At 39.1% G+C, this 18,126-nt stretch overlaps 1 long non-coding RNA gene across 3 annotated transcripts in view; it reads right to left on the bottom strand.

The window, feature by feature from the left end:
* LOC130145095 (uncharacterized) overlaps positions 1 to 18,126 on the bottom strand; it is a 300,065-nt gene that overhangs the window by 179,978 nt on the left and 101,961 nt on the right. For all 3 annotated transcript variants that reach the window (XR_008820373.1, XR_008820371.1, XR_008820370.1), the window contains one exon: positions 12,333 to 12,454. This is a non-coding gene — a long non-coding RNA (uncharacterized LOC130145095). The remainder of the gene's footprint in view (positions 1 to 12,332; positions 12,455 to 18,126) is intronic.

An 18,126-nucleotide genomic window follows, 5' to 3' on the forward strand; every position in this document is an offset into this window, starting at 1 on the left:
TTTGCTGATCCTCCACAAAGGCCTGCAACAGCCTAAGGAATCTACTTTCACATCATTTAAAATGCTTTGTTAAAGGGGCACTTCTTGCACATATTTGTTGCAGGTTGTTTTTTTCCCCACAGAATCCGTGACTAGCGAACACAGCTTTGACCTCAAGTTACGGATACCTGGAGAGCTGCAGAGGGAGCAGGGGATGAGTGGACGGCTTCATTACACCAATACACGCACATTCACAGAACACACCAATTCCTGCATGGAATTTACAATTTCAACATAGCATCTAACCCCATGGCAGGATGCTTACATAGGCTTTCTTGCCCAAACGACCTTCTCCTATTCTGCCCAGTATCTGAGTATAAAATCAGAGAACTCTCCTTCCATTTTGTGTGCATTCATCCTCTCCTCATCCAAATACCTCCTTAAAACTCCATTCTCTTGGATAGCTTATTGATGCTTACTCATATTTTATGGATACAGTGAAAGCTGTCGTATCAGAGCACTAAATACAACAACTGAGAGCAATTGCAGAGCAGAAGAATGTCCTTTCATTAAATCCAGACCAGAATTGCAGTTCAGTGTGCATGTGGATACAGGGGGGAGGAGAACATCACAGCAGGAAGTTGCATAAAAGTAACGTATCATACATACATATATACACCTCAGCATAATACAGAGTACATGTCTCACATGTTTTTATTTTTCTGTATCCATTTAAAACACATGCCAACTACAACCTCAACTTAATCTTTTGTACTCTCTGGGAACCTTTATCAAGACCAATGGAAACAGTGTACTGAAAGTAACAGAGAGTGTTCTCATTAGGGTTTTTTTCATTAAAAATACCTGTAATTTTTGGACAATTCTTTCCTACATATGATATATATCCTTTGAACTAGCTAAGAATGTGAAGCCCCATCAGTAAATATAACTAATTTCATCTTTTTTGAAATATTCTCATTGTTATTCCCCCAGAAGAATGGCAGGGCTAAAATCTGTTGTCTTTATCCCATTTGAAATAACAAACCTTAACAGTTCTAATAATCTTTTGCCATAGAATAAAGTGAAGACAAAAGAAGAATAAATGGTAGAAAATTAACCTTATCTTATAAAAAAAGGAAGCCGGACTAAAATGCAGGCTCCTGCCAATGATCTCGTAAAACTCTCACTTATTTTCTCCTAGGAGATTCACCTGGCATGGCAGATCAAGAAAAAGCATAGTAGAATTCAGCAACTAAACGTGTATCTTCCAAGTTCTAGCTAAATGCTTTAACTGAACAGCCAGCTTTCCTCAATACCTACCTATTTCCTACTTTACCTTATATATACACATGGTCTAGGTACAGCAAGTATTCTCTGCATGACAGTCTGTGAACTTAAAAAGGTCCAAATACTGAGGTGGTTTTGTTCTTTTTAAAAAAATGTAATAGAACCCCCGAAATCCCCATATTAATAATGTAGTAGAATTAAATTATTAGAGTTAATAGATTTTTTTTTTGCTTTATAAGAGTTTGATATCAGCATATTAACAATTAAATTTGGTACTTCACAAATCATTAAACTGTTTTCTATAAAACAGTGAGATTTGCAATGGGTATACTCCAATAAAACATCAATAAGGGTTACTGACTTATTTTAAATAATGCACTTAAAATATTCCAATAACATTCTCTAAACTTAACATTAACTACTATTTTGTCTGGTAATAGGCTGATAGAACACATCCATTCTTAAGGAACTGAATGTAACCAAAGCACATAGTCAACAGACTTCCCTTTCAACAAAATCTAAAGCACTAAACAAATATACACAGAAAAAACAATGCTACATAACTCGTCTCATCTTAAAGCAAATTCCTGTCTCAAGTGTATACAGAAGCAAATTAGACTTTACATGAAGTGGTTGTGAATTTTCATGAGTTTTAGAAAGCTGATAATTCAGCATGCAACAAGGCCAGAACTACCTACCTAGGTCATCCTGATCTTAACTGGTGTGGGCCACTGCTGACTTGTACTTATGTGGACTTGCTAACTGTGCCAGGTTGTATGCTATACACATAATGTAAACAACATGGTCTAAGAAGTGGATTTAAAATAATAAATTTCTTAAATTTGAACACAGACCTCTTGAAATAAGATTGCAGACTTAGTTAAACCCCACTTTCACCTTCTCTCTGGCAAGGGTGTACCTTTGAATATCAAAAACACAGCTACACAACCATTCTTTTTATTTATTGAATTAACCAATACAAAGTATTTCTCATTGAAGAAATAACATCTGCATTTCTTTGAGTTCTGTCAGCAAAACACAGCGTCTAACTTTTGCTTTTAAAGCGGTGCTCATGAAAACTCCTACATACTATATGTGCATTTTAAAACAGTCCACTTATCAAAATTTACACTGATGACATCGGGATTAGCTTGTAAGGTTTTTCATTCTTCTATAAATATTCTACTTCACTTTCTGTTGTATGGAAAAAAAGATCTTCCTATTAGTCCCCTATATCCAAAGGGTCATTTAGATGAATGTTCAACAGCAGATATAAACAAATTGTTTTTCTAACATGTTTTAAGGATTTTTAAAATTTAAGATCTTGCTTTACTAATTCTAGAAGCCCTTTAAAATACCTAGAGGACAGCTTGTAGTGAAGAGCTGCAGGAAAACTAACACTGATGAATCTGTGGAGAGGCCAGTCACTATCCCAGCTTACACAGTCTCTTCAGCTAGCTCAGGCATTGCCAGAGAGCTCAAAGCCGCAGAGTTAGAAACCAAGAAAAAAACCCAAAGCAAAGCAAGCAAGCAAAATACCCATGCTATTTATTCCTATTCTTCATGTCATACAGGACTGCCCAGGGTGGGCAGAGCAAGGGAGAGCAAACCCCAAAAAAGCTCTTTATGAGCATTCCTATCACTGCCTCTGAAGAGCAGGGTCCTCCTAAATTGAGTCTCTCTGCTCCAACAGTCAGAGTAAAATTGGGTATCTTTATTTCAGTGGCGATGTCCAGTACCTCTAATGTAATGGTCAGCTCCATGTGATATGACTTGGGTCTGGTTTAACAAGTAAGCTTTCAGGGACAGATACGACTAACAACTTTATCAGCTTTTTCATTTTCTCAGATGTTTTTGCCCTTCCTCTGTTGGGGGTGGTGAGGCCCTGCACCTTTCATGTATCAACCAGGCGTAAGCTTCTGCTGGCACTTACTGATTCACCTTAATCTAGGAAGTGTGGATGGCGGCAGCAGCAGCAAAGACAGAAAGGCATGTCTTCTGGCACCTGCACTGACAGCTTCCAGGGTACCACAGGCACATCTTGGTTGTGTTTCCCTTGATACTATTTGTATACAGTGTAACAGATGTAGCTAGCCATGGGTCTGCTACATACTCTGATAGATTTATTCCTTTTTCCTAAACAATTACCTTCTAGAACAATTAACAAACCACAACGCACTGTTTCTTTCAAGTCACACACTTTCATGCTTTCCAGGCTCTCCAATACTTTTGTCTCCCAGCAGCTAAAGTATCTGAATACAAAACTTTATGTTTCCAATAACATGGCAGTATATTTTCCTGGAGGTTTTGGGGGGAAGAGCATCCAAGAGGAAAAAAAAAAAATCAGGACAAAATCAGAAATTTAGGTTTAGTTCAAGCATCTAATAACTACTTAGTTCACTATATTACATACCTATTTATCCTTGAGGATTTGGACCTTGTAGATGACAAAAGAACTTGAAAGATACACACATCTGGCACGTGGTAACTTCCGACTCTCAGAGGCCCTATGTGATTTTTAACTTCTGCTATGCTGACAAAGCAAGATTGGAAATCTGTGAGGGTGTAAGGAATACACCCTCAACAGGTGAGCTTAGCATTCCCCAGTTTTTAAAACTCTTTCCAAAGTGCAAGGCAGTTCTGCATTTTCTGTGACGTATTACACAAAGTATTTTCAAATCAGTTCATTAAATTATCTCAAAATGATCAGATAAAATCAATATCCATTTACAGTGAACAGTGACACATCTGGGATACAAGGATAAAGATGAACAGCAAATACCCAGAGTTAGTTTTCCAAAGTATGAAAGAAAAAGCACAGGATAGCTGAGTGGTTATCATCTGAGACAGCTGATATAGCAAGAGGTTAGGAGATTACTGAGGTCCTGCAACACCTGATGGTCAGCAAGTGGGCAGGTGTCATATCTTCTGCATATAACACCTACTTAGATGAGTACGGTGGGTGCTCAACTCATAAGGGGTGACTTGCTGCAGCAAAGTGTTAGAGATTCCTGCTTTTTGCATGCAGAGGAATACTAGTTTCTGACAAAAAATCTAACATAGTAGACAGCAAACCCTGGAAGAGAGACTTAGGCTTATCCTCTCCAGATGCTGCTCTTCTGGCAACTCCTTGCTTGTCTTCAGGTGTCTCCTCGGTCAGCAGGCACCACAGTAGCCACTACCAAGTGAAGGGATTGACTCCCACCCCCTTACTCCCTTGCTACAACTCTGCTGGAGGTGAGAAAATCCTGCCAAGCTACAGGGTTGTTTATCTGTATGACTAAATGCATGATCCTGGGAAGCTTTATATCACAGGCATCTTTAAGGTTTCTGACAGGGAACAACTTTGCAATTCATCTTTGGGAACATCTTCAGGAATCTGCTGATGTCGTATCTGAAGGAATTTCTGTGACAGCAGAAATTCTATAAACCTATGTTTAGGGCAGTAGTGAGTGAAGTTAGTGCACCTCATCAAAATTGAACTCAAAAGGTACAGTAGGAAACAAGGCTTGGTTATAAATCACTCTATTGAAAATTTTAAAAAGGAAAAGAGAGGAGGAAAAATTCAATAAAATGGTCCAGCTAGCTAAAAGCTCAAGCAAACAGGAGGAATAATCCAAGAAATGTTGGCATTCAAATTGCATAAGTCAAACAACAGCATAAATCTGAGAAGTTAAAGTAAATAAATGTGAATAAAAGTACATAAGATTTTTTTTAAATTAAATCAGAAAATCATGTGTTTAATTCTGAAGGGAACAGTGTGTGCCAGAATATTGAGTTTTACATTGCTTTATTGAAGAGTAGGTTAAGATCTTATCAGCTCTATTATGAGGAATGTCAATAAAAGGCTGTGTGCTGATAAAATGTTTAATTAAAAATGAACATTGTGCAACATATGAACTCTTTGTATTATACAGAAAAAGGAGTCAAATGTATTATGTTCTCCAAGTTACAAATTGCACCGAATCATTTTCCCTCCATCAAACTTTCTTATCACTATGAAATCTTGTATATAAAATGATTTATTTATACCGGTTCCTTTACAAATTAGTTTAAGATCATCTACCTCCAAGGTATTTTAAACGTTTTGAAAACCTAGGATAACTGTGATGAGAACACCGCTAGGGTCTTGCTTTGTAGGTACTCTTCCAGTTGAGTAAGTGGTATGTTTTGGCAAGTTAATTAACAAAGCAAAGGCTTAATACTGATAAAGTGAGTTGATCAAAAAGTTACAGAAACTAACAAGATTAAATATTTTAGTTTATTACTTATACAGCATCACTGTCCTAAAGATCTCTAAAAACTCACTAATAAGCTAACAAACTATGACACCAGGAAGAGCACACAGAAACAAATGCAGCAATCCCCATGCTACACACACATGGTGTTTCCTCCCTGGTGAAAATAATCTTAGCTCTGCATCCCCTCTGCAATGCTAACCATCTTAAATAAGGGGAAGCACCAGTACAAGGATACTTATCTATAGGGACGTAGTCCACTAAGGGATTTCAATCTGGAAGGTATGGTTTGTATATTGTTTTAAAGGAATGAAGCAAAATGCAGGGAGCATAAAATGGTAAATTAGCACCATAGGAGTAGGCAATAAATTACTTAATACCTTCATGCCCTTCCTTCCTGGCATAACTTTGTATAACAAAGCATAACACGAGCATTCTTATGGACACTTTAGCCTGAACATGTAGAAGAGAAGATTTCTTTTAGTATCTCTACCACTCAGCTTCCAACCCACAACATAAGCAGATACGTGCACATACATGTGCATATGCACACATACACTGCACAAAGTTTTTACAGATGTAATCTAAAGACCCAGCCCAAACTGAGAGGGATTTTTAATAAAAAACATTGTAAGTTTCCTCAACAAGGTCCACACTAGAATGGAACTTCTAATAAGAGCTGATGAATGAGCTTAATGAACCTGAGATACTGAAATGAAGAAATCAAAAAAGATACCAGATGAGAGCACAATCAGCATTTTACATCTGTCCCTTTTCCCAAATCAATTAATACTTGCATTACAAAAATATTCCAGAGTCAGAAAAAGTTTTGATGTAGCACTCAAGCTTTTTACAAACAAAATTTAGGTCCATATGTCGCACACCAATTTTAATATACTCTTGTGCTTGCTCTACACAATGGGTGGAATACAGCAGAGCAAAGAGCAGTTAAGCAGTACATCAGCTGATAGGAAAGAAAAATTATTTACAAAACATGAATTCTGATGACCTTTAGTAGAAGTTTTTATAAGTTATGAATGAACTGTAGGCAATACATGCTCTAACTGTAGGAGAGTGAAAGAGTCTATTACTAAAGGAACAAAAATACTTAAGAACAACTTTTTACCCACAGACAAAAATAAGCTTATCAAATCAAAACATTTGGTAAAGGAAAATCCACAGTATGCTTGACGAAAGAGTGTGTGTTTGTAGAAACTGGAGCTGCTAAAAGGCTCTTAAGTGATCTACTCTTTCAGAGTTAAGCCTTGTTTCTCGCAGTCCATCTTACAGACTTCAACAAGCTGAATAGTTTTATGTTGTATCTTACCTATAGCATTGCCATCCCACCCTTTGGGAAATTATTCTGAAGTACTTTCTCTCTTTTTATCGGATTCTATTTCCTGACAGTCAGTCTATAATTACTCCTAACAATACTGTCATATTTAAGGATAGAAAAATCTAGGTATAGAAACATGTTTTTCTTTGAGCTAAGGATCCCCCAAATCAAGTACAAATAAACTTCAATAATAGAGAATTATTACCTAAGAAGCAGATTTGGTAGTAATATTAAAAACTACATCCTCAGAGGAGGTCTAGTTAGAGGCATGAACAGAACAAATCCTTCACCAGGAGCCAGCACGGATTCCCAGGGTCATGCCCTAGCTGAAGTTAGGAAAAAAACTCCTACTGATTTCAACAGGGCTGGGGTATCGTCCCATATTTTATTCATAGTATATCGTCACAAATGGAAACTACAAATGAAGCATCATGAGGCGAGGTGCCTATAATTCATAATGTTTTCTTCCACTGCAATAGCCAAGACCTCTCCCTGAACTCCAGCGGAGGCAAATTAGTTCCACATGTCAGATACCAACCGTAATATTTTCCCTTACACTTTGTACAAAATGAGGGGATGCAGTACAGCATAGAGCAATTAATACATTTCTTTTTGTGAAATAATGCATGACAGAACAACTCAGAAAAGATGTCACTCATTTGAAAGTGGTGAGCTGCTAGCCCATGAAGAGTAGAAGTAGGAAAAGCAATCAATGGAAAATAAAATAAATTAAGCCCCCCTACTGTCTTAGATCTTCCTAGTGGTTGCCTTACTTGCTTCATTTCAACCCTTCTCTCATTGCTGGTCTCCAGGTACCCCCACTTACAACTTCATCTCTGAATCTGGGATTACAGCCTGCCACAATCCAAACAGAATCACGTCAGGTTGCATGATTCCCTGCAACAGAAATCTGATAGATAGGATAGGACTGCTAGGCAGAGGCAACTAGTGCATTATGCATGCGCTACGGTAGCCTGCCAAGGGCTCAGCTGCCATTACAGATGGATGTAGCTCTTTTGCAGGTTTTGCACCATACTTACCAGTCCCATGTTTAAGTAACAAACTCTCACCTCAAGATGTCTTTTCCCAGTGAGAAAACAGTAAACTGGAACCAATATCTTCAGGCAGTATCATAGAATCATATAAGTTGGAAAATACCTTTGAGAACATAAAGTCCAACTGTTAACCCAGGGCTGCCAAGTCCATCACTAAACTATGTCCCTGAGCACCACATCTACAGCTTTTTTAAACACCTCCAGGGATGATGATTCCACCACCTCCCTGGGCAGCCTGTTCTAATGCTTGATCACACTTTCAGTGAAGACATTTTTCCTAATTTCCAATCTAAACCTCCCCTGGTGTAACAGCTTGAGGCCATTTCCTTTTGGCCTGTCACCTGTTAACTGGGAGAAGAAATCTACCCCCGCCTGCCTACAGCCTCCTGTCAGGTAGCTGTAGAGAGCAGTAAGGTCCCCCCTGAGCCTCCTCCTCTCCAGACCAAACAACCCCAGTTCCCTCAGCTCCTCCTCCTAAGACTTGTGCTCCAGACCCTTCACCAGCTTCGTTGCCCTTCTCTGGACGCGCTCCAGCACCTCAATGTCTGTCTTGTAGTGAGGGGCCCAAAACTGAACCCAGGATTCCAGGTGTGGCCTCACCAGTGCAGAGTACAGGGGGACTATCACTTCCCTAGTCCTGCTGGCCACACTGTGATACAAGCTCAGTTGCTGTTGGCCTTCTTGGCCACCTGGGCACACTGCGGGTTCATGTTCAGGTGGCTGTCAACCAACACCTCCAGGTCCTTTTCTACCAGGCACTTTCCAGCCTCTCTTCCCAAGCCTGCAGAGTTGCATGGGCTTGTTCTGACCCCAGTGCAGGACCCGGCACTGAGCCTTGTTGAACCTCATACAATTGGCCTCGGTCCATCAGTCCAGCCTGTCCAGACCCCTCTGCAGAGCCTTCCTGCCATCAAGCAGATCAACACACCTGCTCAGCTTGGTGTCATCTGCAAACTTACTAGAGGGTGCACTCAATCCCCTCATCCAGATCATTGACAATATTAAAGAGAACTGGCCCCAGTAATGAGCCCTGGGGAACACCAGTTGTGACTGGCCGCCAGCTGGATGTAACTCCAGTCACCACCACTCTTTGGGCTTGGCTTTCCAGCCAGCTTTTTACCCAGAGAAGAGCACTCCCATTCAAGCCATGAACAGTCAGTTTTTCCAGGAGAATGCTGTAGGAGACAGTGAGAAAGGCTTTACTAAGGGCTCGGTAGAAAACATCTACAGCCTTTCCTTCATCCATTAGATGGGTCATCTTGTCATAGGAGGAGATCAGGTTTCCCAAGCAGGTCCTGCCTTTCATAAACCCATGCTGGCTGGGCCAGATCTCCGAGCTGTCCTGCACGTGCCATGTGATGGCACTCAGGATGATCTGCTCCATAACCTTCCCCAGCACTGAGATCAGGCTGACAGGCCAGTAGTTCCCTGGATCCTCATTCCTGTCCTTCTTGTAGATGGGCATCACATTGGCTAACCTCCAGTCTTCTGGGACCTCTCCACTTTGCCAGGACTGTTGGTAAATGATGGAGAGTGGCTTGGCAAGCTCCTCCACCAGCTCCCTCAGTACCTTTGGGTGGATCCCATCCAGACCCTTAGACTCGTGCATGTGTAAGTGGAGCAGCAGGTCACTAACCATTTCATCCTAGACTATGGGGACTTCATGCTGCTCCTACTCATCCCTCTCTTCCAGCTCAGGGGCCTGAATACCCAGAGGGAAGCTGGTCTTTCTATTAAAGACTAAGGCAAAGCAAGCATTAACTACCTCAGCCTTTATGGCTATGTTCCCTGCTGCATCCAATAAAGGATGAAGATTGTTCTTGGCCCTCCTTTTGTTTCTAATGTATTTGTAAAAACATTCTTTATTATCTTTTACAGCAGTGGCCAGCCTGAGCTCTAGCTGGGCTTTTGCCTCTCATCTTTGCCCTGCATAACCTCACAACATCCTTATAGTCCTCTAGAATTGCCTGCCCCTTCTTCCAAACATGGTAACACTCCTTTTTTTCCCCCCAAGTTCCAGCCAAAGCTCTGTTCAGCTAGGCTGGCCTTCTCCCCTGCCAGCTTGTCTTTTGGCACATGGGTATGACCTGCTCCTGAACCTTTAAGACTTTCTTCTTGAATAATGTCCAGCCTTCCTGGACTTCTTGGACCTTCAGAACTATCTCCAAAGAGACTCTGTCAACCAGGCTCTTAAACAAAATAGGCCAAAGTTGGCCCTTCGGAATTGCAAGGTAGCAGTTCTGCTGACCCTGCTTCCATCTCCAAGAACCAAAAACTCTAATATCTCATGATCACTGTGCCCAAGATGTCCTCTGACCACCACATCACACACCAGTCCTTCCCTGTTTGTAAACAGCAGGTCCAGCGGGACATCTCCCCTGGCCGGCTCACTGACCAGCTGTGTTGGGAAGTTCTCATTCATACACTCCAGGAACCTCCTAGACCATTTCCCCTCTGCTGTGTTGTATGTCCAGCTGACATCTGGTAAGTTGAAGTCCTCCACGAGAACGAGGATTAGTGACATTGGCATTTCTCCCAGTTGCTTGTGGAATGTTTCATCTACCTCTTCATCCTGGTTGAGTGGTCTGTAACAGACTCCCACCAGGATATCAGCCTTGTTGGCCCTCCCCCCTGATTCTTACCCATAAACACTCAACCCTATTGTCACCATCATTAAGCTCTAGGCAGTCAAAACACTTCCTGACATACAGAGCTACCCCACCATCTCTCCTTCCTTGCCTATCCCTTCTGAAGAGTTTGTAGCCACCCATGACAGCGCTCTAGTCATGTGAGTCACCCCACCATGTTTCCATGATGGCGACTATGTCTTCCTGCTGCACGATGGCTTCCATCTCCTCCTGTTTGCTGCCCATGCTTTGGGCTTTGGCATATGTGCACTTCAGCTGCGCTATTGATCTCACCTCCAACCCTGGCATGACACCCCTAGGCTTATCTCTAACGAGCTCAGTTTTATTCCCTTCCACCTTTGAATCTACCTTAAAGCTCTCTCAATGAGCCCTGCTAACTCCTGACCTAGGATCCTTTTCCCCCTTGAGACAGGTGAACCCCATCTGTTGCCAGCAGGCCTGGTGCTGTGTAAATTGACCTATCATCAAAAACCCTGAAATTTAGCCATTGACACCAGGCCTAGAGCCAGGTGCTGATCTGTGAGATCTTCCAATTATGTGCCTTATCGTTCCCTGCAACTGGCAGGATAGAAGAAAACACTACTTGTGCTCCTGATCCCCTCAACCAGTCACCCCAAAGCCCTGAGGACTCTCTTGATTGCCCTCAGACTTCTTGTCACTTGGACTTCATCATTGCCCACTTGGAAGACCAGTAATGGGGGCAGTACTCAGAGGGCCGTGCCAGGCAAGGGTCTTTTCTAGTAACATCCTTTGCTCGAGCCCCAGGGAGGCAGCAGGCTTCCCTATCGTTGGGCTGGGTCCGGTCAGCATTATTGGGCCTTCTATCTATTCATCGCACTGCACTTTAACCAGAGATGATGGGCATAAATAATATAAATATAAGTAAACATTTCTCAGAGTCACTCTCATTAAACCATTCTATTAGGAAATAACCTCAGCTATGGAGCGCTAATTAAGAAGCACTATTTCTGACAACACATACGCAGAGACCACAGAGTACACTTGTAGTCACAGGTAACAGTCACAACATGCCAAAAATGCTTTGGAACATTAGCTGTGAGACTAGTGAAAGCTCATAGAACATTGTAGCCCAGTATAACACCTGAGTGCATTAACAGCTCTGTTTGATAGATACCAACACAGAGGGAGCCACCAAAACCAATGACAAGTCAAGGGGAAGTGAAACATGGACACAGCACAAGACTCTGTTTTCACAACTGCCTCCCTCCATTGTCATACTTCTACAACTGCCCTATAGCACTTCTTCAGGGTTTGCTAATGAAGGGGCCATCCCCAAGCAAAAGTCTCTTTCCCAGTTTCCCCAGTTCTAAGCTTTTCATTTATATTCATTTTTGCTTTCCCAGGTCAGATTTGCTCTAATCCATTTGTTGTAGCACCATGTTGAAGAAAGACCATATGCACTTAATTCTTCTGCTATTTCAATAATCTTTACAATTACAAGCAAAGAATGTTGTACATTATAGAAATCATTGATATTACAGACATTATTTTTTCTCACAACCAATGACAAGATTTAAAATATGTTCTTTTATTTCCTAGGTTTTGTTGCTGATCTTGAATGGTGGGTTTTGCTGCAGTGCACTGGTAATACCTTGAAAATACCTTCTACTGATAATTTTACTGGTACAACCAATAGGAGCAATGGCTGTGAGATAGGTAACATATCTCCAAAATTCAGAAGACTTAAAATAGCTGTTTGACTTCATTTATGTTAAACAGAAAACTATGAAAAACCATCCATCTGTGCCCTTGTGGAAAAGAAACCTACCTTATTCCAAAAGACCTCTTCTATTTGCCAGTACTACTCAGTGCTGCATGTGGCTTCAGCAGAAGAATAGGGCATCACACCAGACAGAAGCTGACATCTACAGAAAATGTTACTTTCCAGGCCTGTAACATAAAGACAATGCTCAGTTCTTTCAGAAACAATGACTCTGTAAGAACATTGCACTGTTTAATTCCGAGATTAATGTTGTTCAGTTTATCCCTACCAAGTCTGATATTTCACAAGGAAATAAAAAAAAAAAAGAAAGAAAGAAAAAAAATATGACGACTTCACCACTCCTGAACCTGGCAAACTCAACTTGACATCTAGAGATCAAGCCATCTTTTTATGGGTTATGCATCATCAGTAAAATTGATCCAGTTTATAAATATAATAAAGTGTCTTTCTTTGAAAAACTGATCTTCACTATTTAGAAGTAATGACACTATTACTTTGGTTCATAATCTTTCTTGTATTTGCCAAGCATCCAGTATACAATGGAATGCTAAATACTATGGCGATGGTTTGAGAATTCGCAATAATTATAGATGTGTATAGATAAGCATTGTAGTATCAGACATAAGTGAACTAAAGAGGTCTATGTATGTCAAATTGAAGGTCATATTATTAGAATTTTGTTAAATTTTTGATAGTGTATTAATCAAGGTGGAAACTGACTGCTGCTCCTAAATCCACATGGACTTGTATACAGAAAGGGGATGTGGAGAAGGAGTTGTTGGTTATTAAAGAAAAAGCTGAGACCACAAGGAGTAGAAACTCCTTTAAAAATATATAAAAACTATAAACATTATTTTCAGGCATTCTCTTTTCACAGTCATCAGCAGATTTTGAGCCAAATTCAAGGTAGTTTGTAAACATGCACAACTTCAATAGAATAGCAATCGAGTTTACAAAAGACTAATTTGATCCTTTACTGTATAAAGTACCAATGACTTCATGTATCTCTTACCCTCTTTGTTTGGAATAGCAGAACCTCACTAGCACTCTTCTAATGAAAGGTATGCAGACCACAGCTAAAGTATGTCATTTTAAGGCAAAAAGAAAATGTTTTGCAACGAAGTGTCTTTCTGAGTTTGAAGTTCTTTTATCGACTGAAGACAGAAAATAAATATTTTCAATATTTTTTTCTAAGAAGTTTGCAAACCAAGCGCCTACCTGCAGAATGCAAATGTGTTCCTTATAATGGATGTATCCAATAATAAAATAATTATTTCTCCAAGACAAACTTTTTGGTTGAAAGTAAGTGGATAAGTAGGTCCAAACAAGAAAACAAGTCTCACATGCTTCTAATTGGTTTTCTTTACTAGCATACACAGAAATCCCCACAGGCAAAGCCATGAACAGGTAAAATTACTGGGTTTCAACCACTTTTTTCATGACACTGTTAACCCTTGAAATACAGATTTTAATGCAATCAGGTGCTGGCATTGTTGGTTTTGTTATGCAGCTTATGGAATAAATTGAAAATTCAGTTCTTCAACTGGTACCCAATTCAGTACAAAACACTGTAGTTGTACCACAGTATTACATTCTCCTTCACATAGTTTCAACCTGGTGAGAAAAGGGTGTAAAACTATGTACCATAAAAAAAACCAAAAAACCCAAAAAAACAACAAAAAAAAACCCATAATGAATATCTCTACAACTACTTTGCATAAAATGATGTCCCTGATCACTTTTACAGTAATAGTCAATCTTAGTAATAGGCATAGGAGAATAACCTGAAACATGTACTATGCCCTAAAAAAAACCCCAGAGCTTTCAGGGGATAAACATTTATGCAGAATGCTTGACACAAATTTATCTGTCAAGGAATTCTGGTCAGATCCACTTTAAATAAGCTGATATGGGTTCCCAGCAGCACCATTTACTTCATAGCTGAGCAAACTTGACATTCAATATATAAATGATGAAGACAAGATATCAAAGTCCACAAAATAATAAATTATAAAGTATGTTCAAAATTATGAAGTGTAAGGCTTTAATCAGGGACTATAGCACACCTATCTTAAATCAACATCTTGTGGAGGGCCAGAAATACAGCTAGAATGGAAATCAAAATTTTTGTTCCTAATGCAAAACAAAACCAAACTCTGTGAGAGACAACAGATCTCACGGGAGGGGAAAAAAAGTACCAAAACAAAATTTTATGATACTGAGACATTATACTCTAAATGCTACCACAGTTCTTCTCTTGGATAGGGAATGAGCATCTCTTATTTAAGGTAAGTTTAATAGGAATAAATTACTGTGAAATTTTAATGTTCCACTGCCTTCCAAATTAAGATAGAAGAGTAAAACAGTTAAAAATAAATCATCAAGCCCCACCGAAGAATTGTATGGGTTAAACCATTTTCTAAAAGAAAGATGCAGTAAGTTTCTGCTCACAGCCAATCCCTAATTTCAAACAAGCTAGTGACCCAGTCTTGTGGTATTTCTTCTGTTTCAGAAGTGAAACCTCAACCCCATGCTCTCAGGGCTGCATCTTCTCAGCCTGTCACCAGAGCAGCACCTGAGGAACTAAAGCTGGTCTTTTTCCAAAGTGTGCAGAAAAGAAAGGAAGATTGCCAATCTGTCCAAAAAATTTGGTAGAAACAGGAAAAGTGGACACTTTGAAAAATGCATTCTGTACAGTGCTGAACAGTCAGCACTGGCTGAATAGAGTGTAGTGCTCTTCCCTTTTCCAAGAATTAGTGTGGAAGACCCAACAACTGACTATGAAGGATGATAACGTTCAAACTACTTGAGCAAAGGTGACTGAATTTATGACATTTACAACTAAGAACATTGTTTGTCACTTGGATTATTGTCTTAAAATACATACAATGAAAGTACAAATTGCAGTGCTTCATGAGTATTAATTATAAATACTTTGGCACTAAAAGAATTCAACAGAAGAGAGCCTACTTTCTTCGTACACAGTTGAGAAGTTTTATGGGCTATTAATACACCTTGGACTCTCAATACTTCATCACATTGCAATGTGTTCCTATTCCAGCTTCAGAATGAGTTGACAGAAAACAACAACATTCATTTAGTCTGCTTGCTCCCTGATTTTTGATCCTTGACCACTTGGGATGACACTTCTGAATATCAATTCCTGTTATGGAAAGCACCATCCTTCCTTTCTTCTTTTGGCCTCATTTTTTGACTATTTATTTATCTGCTGATATTTCCTATAGACGTTAAAAACATAGTGCCTGCAAGCATGAGCCCTCAAATATATCATCTCCATGTTGCGTCATTTTTTGCATTAAGCAACCCAGAATTTGTCTGTCCCAGTTAGGAAATAACCCTCACAGAGAAAGAATGGGCAGAAATGAAACATTGTGCCTCCAATCAGAAATAACTTGTATTTCTACACTGCCATAAACAGCTGATTTTAATTTGCATTAGTGCTATCTCACCTTATTCTAGGACACTTGTATAGCTAAGTTGAACTCTAATGACCTGGATGAACCTGTGGCCTTATAAAAGCACAGCAGGCAAAAAAGTTCGTACTGCACTAGTCTGAACATGGATTTATCCTAGTTTTGTCCACATGTTAATATAAACATACAACATCTGAATTTGCTATTGACAAAGGAAAATTTTATGAGCCATCTTTGTTTATTTCCAAAAGTAGCTATGCTAATAGTTTGAACAACTTACACCAGTATCTCTTCATTGGATAAAAGGAAACACTCCTATCATTGCTTTTGTGCCACCGTTACAGCTTCCTTGAAATATCATTTTGTTAAAATACTCCTTCAGAATTCAATGCCATGACAGCAGTCAATTTACACTCTGGTGAAAGTAAGGGAACGAACAAGAGCTGAGATCTTATGAAATATGGAAAGTGAATCAAGGCTTTGTCTTCTCCCTTCTCCTTTCAAATGGCAATTGGCTAAGTCAACTCTTTTTCATCTATTATTTTCCCATTGTTTTATTTTTTCTTTCCCAACAGTAAGAAACACTAGAAACAAGAATCTGAAACACTTCCTTCTTAATCCTGACATTTTTGTACTAGAAACGATTACAGTGCTCCAGTACAATCTCCGGAATTACTTGGGTAGCACCATTTTGGTGTTTCTGAAGATAACTCTAACAATGTAACTACTGGCTAACCCAAAAAGCAAGCCACTAAGATTATAAGGGCTTCTTTACTTACTTATTTCACCAGTATTACTGCCTGAAATCCATTGTGATTTCACCAAGTGTTACAGGTATATATATGTATCTTGCTGAATTTACTTAAGGACATCAGTACTTATTAAAACTGGCTACTTAACTTTTGAGCTGAGTTTCATTAGGCACCAAGAAACCTGCAGGCAAAAGTTTAATAAATTTATACCTATTATCTTCACTGCAATATCACTAATTGGAGCAGAAAGGGTGTAAAACTAAGTGTCTACTGTTAGAGATGACATTTAAAGTAAGACTGAGTTCTTTTCTTTGGAGATTGCATCCCAGAACTGGCACCCATCAAAACGAAACATCATTGACTTGAATTTATAACAATGCAACAAGGCCTCTGAGCTCGCATCAGCAGAATCTGCATGTCTGAGGAACAAGATTTCACTGACTGGTGGTAGGGGAGTGCTTTAATTCCATCATCTGCTTTGCTATCAACGTAAATTTTTCCTTTTCTAGATTCATGAAAGGAAAATACTATGATAGTATGGTGATATTAACAAATAAGACAAAGAGTATTTCTTTTTTTTATTTTAAGGCATGGTCAGATTTTTGTGCAGCAAAAATTTAAGAATGTGAAAATTATCACAATTAATGAAATTTTAAAACGTCTATGATCCAAATGCTGCAATTTAGCAGACTCAGATTGTGAAGTGTTTAATGTGAATTAATAGTTGATGTTTCAATTTACAAAAGTAAAAGCAGAGCAACTCATTGTTTCTGTTCTTTATTTTTAAAAGAAATCCCAATTTCTTTCACTGACCAAGATTTAGAAGATGGCTAAAATACTATTCTCAGTCTTTAAAGCCTCTGGAGTTCATTTGAAAAGATGCAGCTAGTCCCCAGATTTTGAACATTTTTAGAATGAAGCTCAGAAATAGAATTCCGAGAATTTTAAACATTCAAAAATATTTCCTAGATGTGCTGATTTGCCCTGAGAAAAGTCACTCCTCTTATGTCATTCATTCACACATTCAGAAGTGCCAGAGTTCTTTCCTAAGGGTGTTTGAACTGGTGTGACAAATGGAAAAATAATAAACAAACCATATGTGGCATCATTTCTAGATTATACACTTATTCTATACCTAGCATAGTCTAATGAAATAAAAAAAAATATTGAATCCCAGGACTGTGTCTGAACAGCGGTTTTTTTCCCCTTGTCATAAAAGACTGATAATTAATGTTCCTAATTTTGTAAGGATATTAACTATCTAAATATATATATTACCTCTTCAGCCTTTGTATTGACTGTATTATACTTAAAGAATGGTTTATTATAATTAAGATGGGTTTAAAATTAGAAAAATTAGAAAAGACAGAAATCTTTCTTTTGCTGAACTGGAATTGAGAGTTTCACAAAAGCAAAAAGAGGCTGGAAATCTTCTGTAAACTTTGGGTCTATTTCCCTTTTGAAAATGTCCTCAGCAACTGCCATTTGTTGACATTCAGTTTCACGACAGATTATCGCAGAAAACAGTTTGAAAATGAATCTGAAATTTATTTTTCACCAGCCACAGTTCTGGCACAGAGCATTTGTCACCCTAACAAATGTGTACTAGAATTAATGTTCATACTGTACAAGGCTTCCCCAGTAGCTTCACAG

Source organism: Falco biarmicus, chromosome 2 (assembly GCF_023638135.1).
Source record: "Falco biarmicus isolate bFalBia1 chromosome 2, bFalBia1.pri, whole genome shotgun sequence".
In the NCBI taxonomy this organism is placed as follows: domain Eukaryota; kingdom Metazoa; phylum Chordata; class Aves; order Falconiformes; family Falconidae; genus Falco; species Falco biarmicus.